Here is a 15,997-nt window from a genome sequence, read left to right as displayed (position 1 = left end):
ACAGCAACCACAGGTCACCCCCAAATCAACTTTAGACAGCATCAGAAGAGTAATAACTGCAATTAAGATTCAGTTTGTCACGTTATTACGTTAGGTTTTAAACCTGAACTGTGCTTCTCTGTGCTGCACATGTTTTAAACACACACAGGGGTCTTTGGGCATGTTTGCATGGCTACATCTCTCCTATTAGTACACACAACTTGTATAAAGTTAACATTACTACTGAATTATTGTGTTTTATCTCATATATTCCACAGCTTTAATGCTCTTTTGCAGCATTGTTTTCATGGTTTTATAATTGGTAAAAGCTGATGGTGCAGTTGCATCCTGTTTCCAGAAAAGCGCTCCACTTGTTATTCCGGTATGTCCTTCACTCAAGGGAATCATGCCTGTAGTTTCTCAGGGAGGAGAAGAGGGAGCTTCCCTCCTCCACTTTCTGTGGCCCACATTTTTTCCCAATGGATCTGAGGATTTGAGTCATGACCTTCCAGTCACAAGCTGGCATCTGTACCCCCCCAAGGCCTCTGCCGCTCGCTGTGAATCCCTGTGAAATGACCCAAACATGTTGTTTGGACTCCTCCTCTGATTTGGACCATTGTACATCTGTGTAAATGGCATCAGATTGGTCTGTTCTGATGTGGATCAGATGGAGCCAGATGGCTTTGTGGTTCAGCGAGTTTGGATGCTCCGGCGTGCCCTTGTACAGTGTGCTCAGCCAGCGAGAGGCAGGACAAACACTTGGACATTGATTCAAAACAAGGAAAGAGCGACAGTATTGACAGAAAACAGCTGCACATATGAATACAGCTAATCTTCATGTGTGCTCAGCTGTGATAAATCAATTCATTCATTTTATATTGAACTTTAAAGTCTATTACAAGATAGAATAAAAGAAACATAAGAAAGAGAATTTTTTTAATCAGTTATTGTTAATGTGCCTTAACAACTATGTGTTTTTGCCATGACTTCTCTGTCCCTAAATTAGTGGTCTGGTCATCCTGCTGATAGGCAAAACACCTACCACAACATATTCTGTCTTTTGGTTTGATCAATAGTGTAAATATCAATGGAGCAATCTGTAATGTAACCCAAGATTTATCAAGGGCCTGTGGAGTATCTATACACAATGCTTAAGTCTCTCGCTTTTACAAATAATATTAATCAAAAAACAACAGATTAGAATTGAACCCCCCGGAGATCAAAAGATCTTTTCTAATGCCTGTAGTGATTAACTTAAAAAAAAAAAGGTAATTAATTTTTGTTTGTCCCCCATTGCATTGATTCATTTCGTTTATTATTTTTAAACATTTATATACAGCTTTTGTTGTCAGCTCTTCTGTATCGTGTTGTGTATTTATGACGTAATACGTATATTTTTTGAATAAAGTTGAAAAAAATGTCTATTGGTAAAATATTATTCGCATTCAACTGTGGGGTTGTGATAGCTATAAAATAAATTTATAATATAATTTCTACTCACCACTTATGGCTATTTAATTTCATTATTTTCTTTTCTAATGTTAGGAAGAAAGAAGGCATGCTGGGAAATGCTAATTTATTTGTCCAATCACCTTCTGATAATTAGCGTTAACGTCGTGACGTCACTTTTTTCTCGGCGGTTCCAACATGGATGTTACATGTTACCAAGAAACGCCTCAAGCAAACCGCCAGAAAAGTTATGTTAGTGTATGCTAGTCGGTGTTTAGCAAGCCAAAACAACAAAGAAGTGGTCAGAAGAGGAAGGAAAATATCTACCAAGATGAGTGAACTGCTAAACTGACAAAGTTGTCGTTTTTAAATCCGTTTTTCGTCGGTTGAAAACGTTAGCAATGTTGACGTCAAGCCGGAGGCTAACGTTAGCTCGACGTTGCCACCTAGCTAAACAAGAGAAGCTGCACCGGCAGAGCTGCGACGCCCTCAAACTCTCCAGGGACTTTTACTGCTGCTGCCTCAGAGATCGGACTGAGGCAGGATTCTTCAAGCTCAGGGCGATGAAAATTTATTTGAGGAGCAGCATGCGACAAGAAGGACTCAGTGGATTGGCTGTACTTGCAACAGAGAACGGCAGAGCCAGGAGTTTGGACGCAGAGTCCGTTGGATGCACTTACAGTGGGTGAGTGCAGATTTCTCATTTGTTATGAACTGGGAGCAGGGATTTAAATCTATGACAATGTAATGGTTATTGTTGGAAAATCTGTGTTTGTGTTAATAGTTGGCCGTTGTGCTATTGTTGCTATAAATGCCAGTGATTGTGTGGCTGCATGTATTGATGGGTATGATGACTTGTTGCATAAACACTGTTGTGGTCTTGCAGTGATGTAGGCCAAAATCAATACATTGCCATTAATAAACAATGGATAACTTACTTTTATTTCATAAATCAGCCATAAAATAGGACTTAAAAGGGCAGGGGGCAGTATGAAATCTAGGACAAACATTCATATCACCTCCAGGATGACCTGTAATAACTTTGGTGATCTGTTAACATGTTTACATACAGTGTAGTACAGTGTAGTCATGTCCGGGTATTCTCTGAGCCCTGAAGGCATCACAGTGCCATGGAAAGTGCCCTCAGGCCTAATCGATATGTTGACCTATAATTATTGATTAGGATTGTTGTGAATTTGCTGGGACAACCGGGATGATAATTCTGTGAATTGTTAATTTACACATCCCTCCATCTATCAATCTATCCATCGATCATCAGCACTGCTCCTCAGATATCCACCAGCATCTGGATTGACCTTGGCTGAGTTCATATATGTAACACCTGTTTCCAGGTTCAGCCTTCCCCCTCCATACTTCCTGTTACATCATTTGCTCAATTCTATGCCGTCAGTCATTTTAAAAATAGCAGATGACCCCCTTTTGTCACAGCAGATGTCTTATTTTAGAGCAAATCTCTCTTTGAGTAATGAGAATCCAGTGGTTGATAATTACTGCTTGCAGTTTTAAAAGGATTCACAGAACAGTGAGAGTAAGATAACAAACAGAAAACCTGTTCTCTATACTGTGTGTGTGCAGTAAGAGTGTGTTGCATATCCACATTTGGTAAAGAGGAGGAGGGAGAACGAGAACATAGAGCTCTGTAGTTTGTTTTTGTAGGAAAGCTTTTGGTTCAGGTTTGGTTATTTTCTAAGATGAAGACCTTTCTCTCTCTGTAATTGACCATGTATGTCATGTTGTAGGTCGATGTTACACCCACAGAGAGTGTAGGCAGTGTGTTTCCACTGATGTTCAGGTTTCAAATTTGACAGTGTGGACCAGGTCTTAAAGGTCCCATTTATGCTTTCAAGTGTCATTTCATGTGCCTCATATTTGGATTAAATTCAAATGAGATTTTAGGCAACACTATGGAGCTATTTTACCTTAAACCAGCACCATCTGAATCATTTTAATGGTCCACTAACTTGTAATAAGGAGAATGGAGCCTCTGTTGTTCCCGCTGTGCAGCCTGGTATGATCTGAGTAACTGAGGAATGATTAGTGCAAATGAAAATCTGTGCTTGATAGTTGGGAGAGTGTATGAAGCCAAAATGAAATACACAAATTGATTATGTTTGTTTATAATTTAAAAAAAGGAGGGAAAATCAGCCATAAAGCTCATTAACACCAACATCTGTAATTTAACTCTTTAGTTGTTAATTATGTTGAGGGACTCTGGTGTACAGTAAGCAGCTTATTTACATTCAGTCACACGTTCTCTTCACTCTTTGCTTTGTGAAAGTTATAAATATGAAAAGGCCTCATTTAGGCTGCGGTAAACTGCAGTGAACAACGTTATGCTGCAAGAACTTTTGAATGTGTTGGTGGGGGGGATGAAATCCAGGGGAAAAATCATTTAAAATAAAGTCAGGTGATTGATATTTAAATCTTAGGATTTTATAATAAATATCTGTGAAAACAAAATAATGACAAATATTAACTGGTAGCGTCTGCAAACACCTACACTACATCAATCTGTAGAAAGCTCTTCTTTGTCAGTGTCCATTTGCAATTTAGTATTTTCTTACTCTTTATGTGGAACCAACTCTCTGATGCCATCTCACATTCAGATTGTTTGTGTGACACAACTCTAAAGTCAGAGTTTATTTAGTTTCTGCACGTGTGTTTTAGATACAATATGTGTGCACATCCTAATTATTTTTTCTAAAGAGTTTTCTAGATTCTACATGAAAATATGGAGGTTTTTATGTTTTCATATAAAGCAACACACACACACACACACAAAAAATGACAGATGACCTTCAGTGGGACATTTGCTTTTGATCATCTGCATTTAATTTATCTGTAAAAGCAGATTCTTTGTAAATGCTGTATAAAATGAATCCATCACCACAGTGTTTATTTGGCTGTAAACATGTGTTTGATTATAAAAGCAAACATCGCCACATTAAAGCACATCTTTTATCAAATGACCTTCAGTAGCACCTGAACACACTTTCAGAGTAATCTGCTGTCACCATTAAAGTGAAAGGATGACATGTTGTCCATCAGTGGCGTTGGTGGGCTGAGGGGACGAGATGGAAACATTACACTGGAGCCAAGGAAGGTCATTGTGTGTTAGATGTGAGTTATATTTATAATCTAGTGCATGTCATGTTCTCTCCTCTCACGCTAAATTTGCATTTATCACAGTAAATCACCTGCGGCTCTTACTGTGCTATCATATTGTGAGTAACAGTCTGGGGCATGAGAACACACAGTACAGGGATTATCCATGTTAGTGTGTGAAGGCTAAATAAATAGTAAATAGATATACATTTATTTGTTTTTTTTTAGTGTTTTTGGTTAATAGCCAAAACCAGCTGCTGTAGTTTCTTTTCATCACTTTTTCTTTTGAATATTTTTTTGTTAAGCACTATATCAAGCTGTGAAAGCAGATATATCAATGAGGGCAGTAAATACATAGTATTTATATAGTATAATTGTCTATGAGTCTATATTACACAGGTATAATGTAGGTATAGGTAAATATTGTCTTTCTAAAACTGTTGTAGAAGTCAGGACAATGTGTTTCTACTCTGTGGTTGGACATCAGGGTCCCTGAGAATTATTATATAGCAAAGAATAGTTGACAATGAAAGATAAAGAATTTAAAAGAGACAGTGAGTTTTTGAGCATGTCTCCAGTTTACGCAAATCATTCCTAACTGCACACATGTAAAACTTTAACTGGAGTGCTCTGAATGCCTGCAGACACCTTTAAATACACCACAGCTGAGACTTATATACTCATTGCGCTGGATTTAATATTCCATTCACATTAACCATCTCTGCTGCTTCTCATCTGAGTAACTCCCAGAATTTAATGAAGCCTTTACCAGAATCAAGTCCTTTGAGTACTAAACACCTTATTAATTAGGCAGGAAAAAGGGAAAATATCCCTGCTAATCTCCTGATACGCTCACCCATGTTTCTCTAGTACAAAAAAATCATCCATCGCTGCAAAAAAAAAATGTCTCTGAGTATTGGAAATGTCTGCTGCGTGGTCTGATTGCTAAGTGAGAAGTTAAATCTGTAATCATGACAAAGGCAATAGCTGTTAAATTAAGCTGATGTACTAATTTCACCCGTGGCGAGCCCGTTCAGAGCTGGGAGAAGATATTAAAGTCAGATTTAATTAAAAAAACAAAACTTGGATGGAAGCGTCTGGAGGATGTCGTTTCAGGCAACAGGATGATTTATTACCTGTAAATCAAAGAGTGGGGAGAGTTGGGGGGAACTTTTTATATGTGTGTGTCAAAAAAAGTTGCATTTTTGTGTAGTTATAACACAATGTAAGTCCTACAAATTAAAAGTATTCATTGTGAAGGATGGATTCTTTTTCAGTGCTGATACTTTTGTTTTACACCTGTAAGCAGTATGAAAATACTGTGGATATTTGAACAGAGTTGTTCATTATCCTGTTCATTGCTACTGTCCATTGACAAAATCAATCATTTTGAGATTATTTCTACTTTCAGATCAGTTTAAAGATTACATGCCCTCTGTTTGGAGTAGTACTAGTTTTGAAGATGGTCACGTTTCTCTGCTCAGAATGTTATATAGCACTAAAGAATTGTTTTTTATCAGGTAAAAAAAAGAAAGAGCCAAATATTCCTTCCTTCATGGATGGCATTGTTCTCTTGGACAGATAAAGAACTGAAAATAATATACCTGCCCAGGTAAAGTCTATGTTTGGGAAACACTGCAGCAGGTGGCCTCGTGCTTTCATGACTCCTTCTTTGTCCGAGTTAGTTGCGAACATGTGCAGTACTTGACATGGCTGACTTCCAGGTCTGTGGCGCACATGAATAGGATGAAATAATTTCACCATACAGCTCCTTTAGACTGATTTTGTTTGGACTTGATGGCTCAAATTCTGATAGTACCAAGAGTCACTTTGTGGCGTTTGTGAGTGTAGCTGCTTCACCAAAGTCACCTGTGGGCCAATCTCAGACACAGAATCTGGAAAATTTGGCAGATTTTCATTTTGTTGTCATGTTGCGTCTCCTGGTTCTGCAGGTAGTTGGCAGCATTTTATGACGGCATTGATGGAGTCTTGTTTTGTCCTCTGATCCAAAGCAGCATCCCGTTTCCTCTCCTTTTCTTCCCATGCTATTCTCCTCATTCTCATTATGTGCACCGTGAGCCCCATTCATCTGTAGAGCTTCGATAACGTCTTGGCCCGAATGAAATGATTCGGAAACCCCTGTGATCTCTAAACACACATCCACACACACATTAAACCTAAAACCAGCAGTGTCCTGCTATGCCAGGCCTCTGTGGCAGTGAGATAGTACTCAGTGTTAAACTGTCAGCCTCTGATGGATGGCTGCACACATGTAAATTGGAGCGTTACACCAGAAAAGGTCAGATGCCAAGTTGCCATTATAAACAATGGGTAAATTATGCTTATTGTCAATTATTCATAACGAGTCTCCTGATGTAACAAAGCCATTGTGTGTGTGTGTGGTGTTATCTTCTGTCTCATCACAAGCTTTATTTTCCAGTCTCAGTCTCAGAATAATTTTGATGATACACTGGCTTGTGGTTTTGTTGGGTCCAGTTCTACTTAATGGAGTCTGTAAAGAGTTCATTGAACAGTTGCCCGTTGCTGTTGTAAGCCCTTAGCTCCAGTTAGTTTCACCAGAATCCTCACACGTGATGGATTAGTTGGTTTACGTTTCTTCAGTGAGCTGGCATATCTGACACCTTCAGAATTCAGACAAGACTCTATAAAAGTATAGGTGTGTAAAATTATGAAATTCTGCCACACTGTGCAGTGTCCCTCCTGCTGGGCTGCCGACCGAGTTGTCAGCTGGTCTTAACTCGCCATAACATGAGTAGTTTCCGCTTTAGCTGTGAGCGTTTCCTCAACGGGTATGTGGTTCTTGGCAAGCAGGCAGAACTCTGCAAACACCTGACACCAGACCTGAAAGAATCGAGTTGCACTTCCTGATGACGAAATAGAAACTGTTTGCTCCAAGTAATTTTGACTCTCCATCATTCACGGCTGGCCCTGCTGTTGTGGTCCAATCAAAAAAAATTATTTTGCATTAATTTGGTCTGGACAAACCTGAATACTCCATGTACTCAGCAAACATTTTAGATGTTTAGCTTCTGAAAACATCATGCTATATCATCAGGGAGGCATCTGATCGGTTGGAAATTCATTCTGTAGCATTAGACAACAATCTCAAACCCACAGTGACAGACTTCGTGAGGCTGATAAATGGAAGTGGTACAGAAATGCATTTGTTGGCCTGAGATTGAAGGGTATTAGGAAAAAGTCAAGTTCAAGCAGCCATAGCCCTTTAGAAAACAAAGACACTTGTTATCTGTCAGGTGACCTGCGTGCAATCAGTTCATTTCCATATATCGACGACGTCAAACTGTTCTTACCTGCTATTGTTGTTATTTTTTATCCCCAACTACAGAGACAAAGACCAAGTGCATTGAAAACATTTGACACTTTTCCTGTTAGGTTAAAAATACAGGATATGTTCAAAAGCAGATCACAGGTTACCTCTCAGGCACTGAGGCCTTGAGGAATCCTGCCCTTTCTTCTCAAATGTATGAACCTCAACTGAATGACTGATTAGGCTGCAGCCTCTTACTGAGGACAAGAAGAGACGGCGCCTTCTCCTCTTTGTGCAATCTGCCTCTTGCGTCTTGCCCTTTTCCTTATTAACCTGCGGCTTTGTTTGCTTTCTCAATAAAGAATGACTCATCTCGACTCCCAGAAGACACGATAAACCCTCTAATCTTCCAGCTTCCTCTCACCACTTCTCACATCTCTCTTGTCTCACTTTTATGAAGATTTGTGCAATTTGAACAACCCATGCACATCCAATTTAAAGTCCAGTGTCTGTAGTCATAGTGATGGGCCCATACGTATATACACCAACCACTTTGGAAAGTATTGATTTAGAGGTATTCAGTCCTGTTTTATTTTAAATTCATTGTTGTTTTACTTCCTACCTTTGTGTTTTTCCCGCCAGTTTTCTTCGTCACATGTTGCTCATCAGTTAATTAGTCTGCACAGTATTTATTGTCCATTTGGGACTTTTTCCCCGTTGTCTGGACTTTGGATTCCTGCCAGTTCATTGTTGGATCTGTTTGCCTGTTTTGGACTGCCATCACTGTTGTTGACCCCTGCTTGCCTCACCTTCTCATTAACCTTTTGTTTAATAAATCACTGAACTTCATCAGTCTTCCTTGTGTCTGCAATCGGATCCTCCCTCTGTTATTTGGTCTGAAGCCACACCATCGTTATTTGGCTTCAGATAGTTGCTTTAACCTTTCATCCCAGTCTTGAAATTGTGTGTGATTAAACCAAGTTTTCCTCACAAACATCTCCAGTCCAGAGGCACCACCTCAGTTTGATGCAGTTTTCTCCTGCTTCACCATATGAGCAGTATCAACCAGGTGATGAATGGTACCTGACATCTTTCACACCTGGCATTCAGGCCAAAAGGTTCAATTTTTGGATGAACCACAACAACATGGCCATACATATAAACACAAACGTCCATGACTGACTGAGTGAATGATATGGTTGGACTTTTCCCATTGGCTGTCACACTGTCAAAAATTATTTTGTACAAGCTGTTTCTCGCACAGCTAAAGCGGAAAAACTACTGGTGTGTCGAGTTAACACCGGCTGACAACACTGTCAGCAGCCCGGCAGGAGAGACACTCCACACAGCCATACATGGTCCAGCCATATACTAGGTTTTTACCCAGTCTTGTTTCTCATCCCCTCAGTCCTTTTAGTGTCACCTGGCAAACTCCCTGCAGGCTTCCTCTTGTCTTTTACTTAGTAGTAGTTTGTGTTGAGATACTTGTGTAAAGGCCTGAATGATGGGACTGTTCATCGTTTTTGTATGCAACTGGGAAAAAGCACATGAATTTCAATAATTAACATCAATAGTTGAGGGCTAAAATAGCTCCAACAGTTTATGCAAATATTTGTTTGAAAAAAGTGGTTATCAGTGGTAAAATTAGCCAAACTTTGCTTCTGTTTTGAGTTACTTACTGACTTGTATTGGGCCCATAACACAAAGTTTAGGACTTGGTCTTGACTTCATAGCCATGATGTGAGACTTGCAGAACAGCGAATCTGTCCCCTCTTTATCTGAGCTTTTGCCATTTAAATTAAACTGCATAAATAGAGTTCATGGAGTTACAGCAAAGAAAGGAAATGTTGCAACGCCTTCCCCCTATTCTCAGGCATTATTAACGGGTGTTATCTCTCCCAGAAACAATGAGGACATTATTAACCTCTACAGCAACCCAAAAGCAAAGAGAAGGCAGAGATAAAGAGGAAACACGGTAACGAGGAGATAAGGTTGTGCTACTTGGAAAGAGTTGTGTATTGAAGTGATAGATTGCACTGTGGTTGCAAGCGATTACCCAGCCATCCCCGAGGGCATGATAAATACCCATAAACCCCTCTGTCAATCTGTTGAAGGGGAGTGGGAAGAATAGGGAAGCATTAAAAACCAAACAGCTTTTTTCTGAGGATTTGGACAAATAATGACTTGCAGGGCACTGGGAGGCTGGAAACCATAATAGTGTCTACAACGATAGCATAGAGTATGTTCACTTGAATTTTACTTTAGCACAACTGAGGTAGAGTGGAGGAGCAATAAAGAGAAAGCAGAGGAAGAGGAGAAAGGAGGATGGATGGTTTTAGGAGACGAGTGAAAAAGAAGAGAGAAGGTGGACAAGTTAAGACAGACGCAATAAGTCAAGTCAAACATTTCATAACTTGCAAAGCTAAACTTCTTGTTTAAGTCTTATACACGTCACGTCTCGTCTTTCTTTTTTCAGTGTTATTTCCAGTGTGTTGAAGAGTAAATGTCAGCTATTAATTTCTGTTATCTTCTGTCTAATTTAGCTGTCACTGTCAGTGAAGAACAGCCTCTGTCTCCCTTTATTTCTGTCTCTGTTTTAAAAACTCTCCAGACTATCAGTGTTGATGTGAAGTAGATCAGATGATACAGGGGTGGTTAAATAAATTCATATCTGTCCTCTCACCAACCTCATCTCCTAAATTTTATAGTACTAGTTTACAATAGCAAATATGCTGCCCAGGCTATGGTTATTACTGAAAAGGAGACATTTTTAATCCTTAAATGGGTAAAACAGGAATAATTAAAGTAAAAATGAAGAAATTATTGTCATGTTCCAGCTCATTATGGCTTAAATAACCAAATTTTCAAAACATTACTTTTGTTTTTAATTTCACAGTTTGCATCTCCAGGCATACTTTAAAAAAAAAAAAAAGCATTTGGAACAACTTTTGAGTAATTTGAAAATTATTTTTAACCTTAAAATCTTAAAGTTAATTTTATGCATTAATTTAACAAGGACAGCACTTTAAAACCATTACGAATGAAGTACTTGTGTGATTATCCTGATAGAGAGAGGAGAGAGGCAGCAGCATAATATGGTGTCAATTAACAAGCAGCTGTGGTGGATGAGGGTGGAAATATAATGATAGTAAAGTCCTAAATACGCACATTAAGTCACAGAAACTAATTCCAAAAATAATTTCTATATACTCTTCAAAGGCTAATCTATAGGAATAATTATAAAGTCCTTAGTTCCTCTCCTGCACCGACAACAGAACATTTATTAAGCACATCCAGCATTTGTTTTTCCTTAAATGTCACAAAGATATGAAACATGCAGTTCAACAAGTGTAGTTCATCTACCTGAAGTCCTACCTTACACCTAAATATACATCCTCTGCCTCATTATTACCGACAGAAATTCATCAAGAGGACAAGTTCACCAGTTCACCCTCCTCCTCCTCCCCCAACCTGCTCCCCTTCGTCAAATAATAAACTTTGCCTGTCAAAACATTTATCTCATGGGAGACTCCCACTATGTGGAGTCTTCTATTTTAGTCAGACAGACAACATGTTTCCAGCTAGGTGTGTCTAGCACATATTCAAATTTCCAAATGACTCCCCCTGCACAGACGCCCTCTACCCCTCTCCTCCTCCTCCTCTTTTGAGTAGGACAAACCTCAGCAGGGAGAGGGAGGGGTAATGAGGTGTAACAGGGTTCATTTTGTCAAACAAGAAAGCAGCGTGAAACCTCGACTCGTCATGATGTTTTCAGATGACAAGCAGCAAAGGAAATATTGGGCCAAGCAGGGAAACTGAGACAAAGTGAGACTACTGCTGATGAACTCTGGAAGATTGGCGTCGCTTGTTATTATACTTCTGCAGCAATGCCATGAAAAATGGCTGCTTTGTCTTGTGGGAAATGTGAAGTTTATTTTATATAACACCTTTCAAAACAACCTTTGCAAAGAGTTTCACAAGAAAGGACAAATAAAAGAAAGCAAGAAAACAATCAAAATCAATGAATAGAACAACATAAAATCAGTTAAAATTGATGGCGCAAATAAAATGACATAAAATTGTTAAAAGTAATGGTAGAATAAAGGAAAACAGTAACACATACAGTAAGTTACAGATAAACTAGTTATTCTAATAATTAATTATAGTAATTATGCAAAAAGTTTTTAGAGATAATTTAAAGGCAGACAGTGAGGTTTCATGTCTAAATTAAAGTTTGAGGTCTAAACTCAGGCTGTTAAATATGGTTCTAGAAAAGTGTAGCTGTGGGTTGAGGAGCATTAACAACATAGTGTTTATGAAGGGGCAGTAACGTGGGTAAGCAGGTAATTGCAGCTGGGTACTTGGGATTAAATTTACTGAGATCAACCCACATCTCCTAGAAAAATAAATCCAGTCCAGATGGGGCTTTACTTTGTCATTTAAGGATGTTTACATTCCTTCAGTTGGATTATTCATTAGTCAGATGCATGTGGATGGTCATTATACTTGTGAGGATGTTGTCTCACAACAGATTGTCAGTATGTTGAAACAGATGCTTTGGCTGCTTCTCTGATGGATACAAGAGTCCATGTGTCCCTAAAGACAAGCTAGCAGAGTGTAGTTAGCCTGATTATAAAGAAATTAACACAGGCTGTGGTCAGAATCGATCTGTATTATGGAAACTCTAAGAAAAATCAAGTCTGGCGTTGACCCCTAATTATGTTTTAATCACAGTGAAGAAGGCATTCTGAGGGAATATTTGCTTTAAGCAGCACAAGTGATTTGCATCTTTGACCTGTCAAGTTGCTTGGCTTATTGGAAAACAATGCTGCAAGTCATTCATTTGCAGTGAGTCAGCGGATCTTCTCTGAAAGTGTAAATTATGGGTCTAAATGAGTCATTTGTGACTGAAATGGTGTTAGTGAGATGACTGGACACTCAGTTTTTAAGTCTTAAATTTCTCATAAATATGTCTCCTTAAGATTTAAAAATAAAAATAAAAATAAGATCATGTTTTTCTCTTGACATTTTTTAAGCTCTTTGCTGAAGATGTGGACTTGAATTTAAAATAAAGTTTGGAGGTTTTGAATGAAGGACAACATGAGTTTATAGCAGCATAGACAGTAAATGAAAAAGAAACATTCTGACAACTGATATTTTGAAATGAGCTCTTACTGACACTGTACATGTTTAATACACTCATACATTCACTGCAAGGGCATCACAGACACTATAACAACAGACAGTATAATGTAATATACCCTGATATATACATATATTGGAGCACATTCGCAGTCTATCACAGTTTGCCTTCAGGCGGTATGGCACATCTCCAAATAGCTGCAGTGATGCGATGTCATTTCTGAGCTGCAGCTTTTGGAGGTGACTTGCTGTAGATGAAAACGCAGCTCGTATGAAATAATCATCTGTCAGAGTTGATACTGTGGCCTGTCTGTTGTTTTCAGCCATGTGAATACAGATTGACAGCTAATGCCGGATTAAGCATTTGTGCAGACCTGTGAAGTGATATGAAAGGTAATTGCCACTGCTTAGTGTCATGAAGATAGAAAACCTCATGACATGTTTGAGTGTTTTAAGCGGTCTTTCAGGTTTTATTTCTGATATAAACTCTCATTTTTCCCCCTACTCTTACACTATTTTTTCATTATTTCTATTATAAATCCCATTTTTTGGCTGTAATTGTTTCAAATATAATAGTAATGACTTACCAAATCTCGATTACAGTCTAAATTGGCAGGGCAGATTGTCTAATTTACAGACAGCCATCCATCCATTATCTGTGCGACTTATCCTGTGAGGGTCGTGTTGGGGTGGGAGCCAATCCCAGCTGACATTTGACGGCAGTCTATCACAGGGCCGACATATAGAGACAAACAACCATTCAAGTTCACATTCGCACCCACTGGCAATTAACCAACGCCAGCAACTTACTCACTCACCTATTTTAACACCAGATAAAGTGGGGTAAATACTGTGTTGGCTTGTTTGGACAGAAGCTAAAACTGATGTTTGAAGTTTAGGAATTAAAAGCAAAGGAACATTTGCTGATCCAGGTGAACTAACTTGAGTAAATCAGTCTATGTGACATGATAAAAACATGATTTATTTTTTGTACAAATTTTAAGGTTGAAAAGTTTCACTTATACAAATTATCATTAAAGAACAGATGGAGTCTATTTTTATCTCAAGCTTCCTGCTTCACTTTGCCTCCATCTGGTTGGTAATAACTTCTTCGTATCTTCTGGTGACTGAAAAGACATTGAAACCTGATTTTTGGCAAGAAGCTCCTCTTGTGGTCGGAGCCAAAGTTTAGCAGCAGTTGAGGCGTGCAGTTAAAAGTGGCAGCTCTACGTACAATGGCAATGTCTTTAGGTGGAATTGCCAATTAATGCCAGTTAATTGACTGTAACTGCTTCACATCTGTCTTCCTTCTCCCCCTGTGCACGGCAGATCCTCCAGGATCTGCGCGCTAAACATCGACCCTGTGTAATTATGTGCTGATTAAACCATACATCTCGCTGCAGAGCCACACACCTGGCCACATTACACTGGGGGCAACCTGTGAAGAAAAACTACACTTTTAAACTTTGACAGCAGTGGTGCAGGGAAACGGCGCACAGCCTCCAATGATTCTACTTTTCATTATTTAGACCATTAGCATGTGTCCAGACACTTTGAATGTTGAAGCCAGCTGGGTAAACCAACCTAATTTGCACAACAAGGGTTTTTTCCATCTGTGTTAAATTGTCCAACACCTCTACCCAACCTGTAAATCCACAATCTGTTACTCGAGAGACATGGGCTCCAGTCCTCTCTTTTTCTCTTTTATGTGTTGCTATGTAACCTAAAATATCTAAAAGCTTGTATTCAGGGTGGTTTGTAAAGAAAATAAATACAGCTACGGCTGCTAACCTTGGTGACATGAATCTGCACTCTGAAGGTTGAGAATAAAAATGTTTGATATGCTGTATTGAGTAAGGCACTAATTATTCCTTTGCTTGCTTTGGCTAAAATGAAATGTTCAAAAGACCATTGAAAAGGAAAGTACCCAGTCAGAGCATGAAGCTTTTAAAAAGGGGAGGAATCACAGGTGGGGGCTGAAATAAAAAACACACTTTTCTCTTTTTTTAATTTCAGCTTTTTGCTGATTACTGCTGACAATCTGTGCGCTCCAGTCTGGCCCGTGTTTCTCTGTTGGAAAAATGGATTTACTGCCTTCAGCTGACGAAGGAGTTGCTGCTCCCAAGGGACAGAGTTCAGATTCATGTCCATGAGTGAAGGTGAGTGTGGCTGTGAAGAGGACAGGTGGAATTGATGTGGCATTGGTAGTAATGTGGCCGGTGTACTGGACTGTTATAGAGAACAGGTAGCTTAGCATGAAGCCAAAGGTCACTTATGAGTAGTGAGTAAAAAAACCCTCTAGATTAGAGATAAAAGCGACTACACTGAGAGATGGAGATGGTTTGTGAATTTGAGGACGAGGCCTCATGGATGCCTCCATGTGGATGTATTCCACTCACAGACTCTGAACATGCTGGAGGGATTTCGTCTGACCTGGTAAAGTCTTGGGAGGCGTCCTAAGGACCTTGAGGAAGTAGACAGGGAGGAAGATGTTTAGGCAACTTTGCTTAGCCTGCAGCTGTAACGACCTGTGCCCAAGATAAACACCCGGGAATAATTCAATTCAATTCAATACAATTTTATTTATATTGCGCCATATCACAACAAAAGTCATCTCAAGGCACTTTATAATAGATAATGGATGGATGGATGGATGCACTTTGTGGAAAGACAATCTCTTCAGTGTTTTATCCCACCCACTGAACAAGATGGAACTTGTAGCCTCCCCTCTCTGACTATACATAGAACTAATGTTGAACCATTATAATGCTGTAACATCCACTTAACAGTATGATCTCCACGCGTATTCAGGAGAGTGTAAGTACTCGCACAGAAGCTTCAACCCCTCTGGTAAATTACCTCTTGTCTTTATCTGTATTTCACTCTTCATTCACTGTGAAGCACCTTGTTGACGGCATTATATTTTGTCCTATATTTCACGTTTCTGTTTCTTCAGCCTTGCACTGCTATGTATGAGGTTACCAAAAGAAAAACCTCCCAGCTCATTCTTGC

General features: G+C 39.2%; 1 long non-coding RNA gene across 1 annotated transcript in view; it reads left to right on the top strand.

Moving 5' to 3' along the window:
* The first annotated feature begins 1,628 nt into the window (after positions 1-1,628).
* Positions 1,629-15,997, top strand: part of LOC108885301 (uncharacterized) — a 47,487-nt gene continuing 33,118 nt past the window's right edge. Inside the window, exons 1-2 of the long non-coding RNA XR_007813726.1 lie at positions 1,629-2,113; positions 15,002-15,144. This is a non-coding gene — a long non-coding RNA (uncharacterized LOC108885301). The remainder of the gene's footprint in view (positions 2,114-15,001; positions 15,145-15,997) is intronic.

Source organism: Lates calcarifer, linkage group LG8 (assembly GCF_001640805.2).
Source record: "Lates calcarifer isolate ASB-BC8 linkage group LG8, TLL_Latcal_v3, whole genome shotgun sequence".
NCBI classification, from domain to species: domain Eukaryota; kingdom Metazoa; phylum Chordata; class Actinopteri; family Centropomidae; genus Lates; species Lates calcarifer.
The sequence above is the reverse complement of the archived record's forward strand: the minus strand, read 5'-3'. Positions and strand labels throughout refer to the sequence as shown.